This window comes from Pteropus medius, unplaced genomic scaffold, assembly GCF_902729225.1.
Source record: "Pteropus medius unplaced genomic scaffold, Ma_sr-lr_union100, whole genome shotgun sequence".
In the NCBI taxonomy this organism is placed as follows: Eukaryota; Metazoa; Chordata; class Mammalia; order Chiroptera; family Pteropodidae; genus Pteropus; species Pteropus medius.
Genome location: NW_024344240.1, coordinates 10,862,198 through 10,864,726, shown reverse-complemented (window position 1 = coordinate 10,864,726; position 2,529 = coordinate 10,862,198). Strand labels below are relative to the sequence as shown.

The 2,529-nt window shown below is 35.2% G+C and overlaps 1 pseudogene; it reads left to right on the top strand.

The window, feature by feature from the left end:
* Window positions 1-455: 455 nt before the first annotated feature.
* On the top strand, window positions 456-574 carry LOC120607524 (uncharacterized; annotated as a pseudogene).
* Window positions 575-2,529: the final 1,955 nt, after the last annotated feature.

Here is a 2,529-nt window from a genome sequence, read left to right as displayed (position 1 = left end):
AGAAGTTGATATGTTAGAGCAGGGATAAATTTCTTTGGTGCTTTCTATATTTGTACTATTGCTACTTCATAAATACAAATTTTTAAGTGCACTTAAAATTTTTCATTCTGTAAATCGTTTTCATTAAGCTTAATGAAATAAAATTAAATTCAAGAAATGAAATTTAGTTCTTATTCTTACTGCTGAACACAATTAGTAATGAAAATCACATTCTTGTATATAAAATTGATGACTGTTTTGTAAGACAAATGAGAGTTAAACACTCAAAGTCTGAAAAGATGATATTGTAATTCATGATAAAGAAGCTTTTGGGAGGAGTTAAGATCATGAACCACTACCCCAGAAAAACTGGTATAAATATAACTCAAATATCACAATGTTTATGTGTTTATGGAGTGTTTATGGGGCATGCCCATGGAACTCCAGGGTAAAATAAATATTTAAAAAAGCTTTTTGTCTACGGCCATGCCACCCTGAACAAGCCCTATCCCATCTGATCTCAGAAGCTAAGCAAGATCAGGCCTAGGTAGTACTTGGATGGGAGACCACCTAGGAAGACCAGGTGCTGTAGGCATAAAAAATAAAAAAAATAAAGGATTGTAAGCTGACAAGGTCCTCACAATTTGTGAGGTCAACCAAGGGTTGCCTCGCCTAAAAAAAATTTAAAAAATATAAAAGCTTTTTGATTCTAGTTCTCTAAGATAATTTACAGAACTCTGAATATTAGAAACACCTGTGTTACAGACAAAATGCACTACTGAAAATTATGACAAGATGTAAGCTTAATATATTTAAATTTTAAAATTAGCAAAATTATAAGACGAAGCCTCCACTAGTTAAGTGAAAGATGACTCTGAACTTGTAATTGTTGGAAGAAGTAATCAAAAGGATGTGACGATCCGGTGACCTTTGAACTGAACCTGGACAATTAGAGATTCTACACTGCTTATTAAACCTGCCACCTACCAGTATGGAGTGGCCTGCCTCTTTCTTCCATCTCTTCTTGCCCTCCATGTATGGGAGCCAGTTTTGGATTTCCCCTGGGAAACTCCTACGCATGCAAACCAACAGTAATAAATAATAGGAAAAATAGTAAATTAAAACATGGAAGAGTGTTTATCCTTTGTGCTAAGGCCAGTACTAGGGTAAAGCAAGCAAGACATTTAGGGAGTAAAATATAAAGAGGTACTTACTCTCAGAGTCAGCTCCTGAGAATGAGTACCTCCTTAAATTTTGGCCCTGGACACCTCACTTGCCTTGCCTTAGTTCCAGCCCCACTTTATATTAATTCAATACATTTAAATCACAGCTATGATGTCAGAGATAGTTCCCAGATGATTCTCTATGATCCCCTGCTCCTGATACTCACACCTTTGTGTATGGCATTCATAAAAATAAGGCATTCTGTGTGACCAATAGAATATGTCTGAAGTGATAGTATATACATTTTGGTTACTGCTTTGTTCTCTCTTCTGAGAGAAGCTCTCACTCTCTGGGAGAAGCCAGCTGTCATTTTCAAATGCTAAAAAAAACCCCTGCTAGATGCAGAAGTCCAAGTGATAAGGAACTGAGGCCTCCTGCCAAGAGCCATGAGAATGAGCCTTTTTGGAAGATTTTTCAACCCCAGTCAAACCTTTGGCTGACTGTCTCTTATCAACATTTTAATTGAAACTTCATAAGAAACCATGAGCCAGAATGATTCGATTCTGCCCAGCTACTCCTGAATTCCTGACTTACAGAAATTTGAGATAATAAATGCTTATGATATGTATAACCATTTGTTATACAGCAATAGATAATGAACACAACAGCAGACTTAAGGAACTTAACCAGTTATACCTTAAAAAAATGGAATTCTGTCCTGGTAATAAAGTCTTATGTTAGTGGTTAATAACACAGACACTGGAGCCAAATTCCCACAATTTGAATTTTGGATCAATTATTTGCTATCTGTGCGGCCTTGGAAAAATTACTTAATCTATTTATGTTTTAATTATCCATCTATAAAACAGTGGGAAAATAATAGCACCAATACTACAAGGTTAATGGAAGAATTAAGAAAGTGGATATATGTAAAGCCTATCAAATAATAAGCATTATAAAAACAATATTATTATTTCTATCTATTTTCATCTGTGCTTATTTCTCACGTATTATTGTTAACAGTGAGTGAGTTGCAGCTTTCCTTGTGTGCAAACATATTTCACTCATGCCGGGAATAGACATGCGTGGCTCCTGAAAAGTTATTTTTTACTTCCAGAAGAGGAGAAATGAAGTTTCTCCCACCTTGGTTGTAGGTAGGAAAACAATTTTTGGATTATGTAGCCAGGGAAAGTATCCCCTTATTTTTCGCACTTTATCGTACATTTTTTTTTCTTCTTGCCTTATCAGAAGTGCTCTTAGTTTTCGTAGCTGGGGTTAAATTTTTGCATGTCTCTTATAATAAAAGACTCAGAAAGAGTTTGTTGTCCAAATGTTGCATGCCTGCAATATGTAGCTTGCACTTCTCTATAAATAAATCTTCTATTT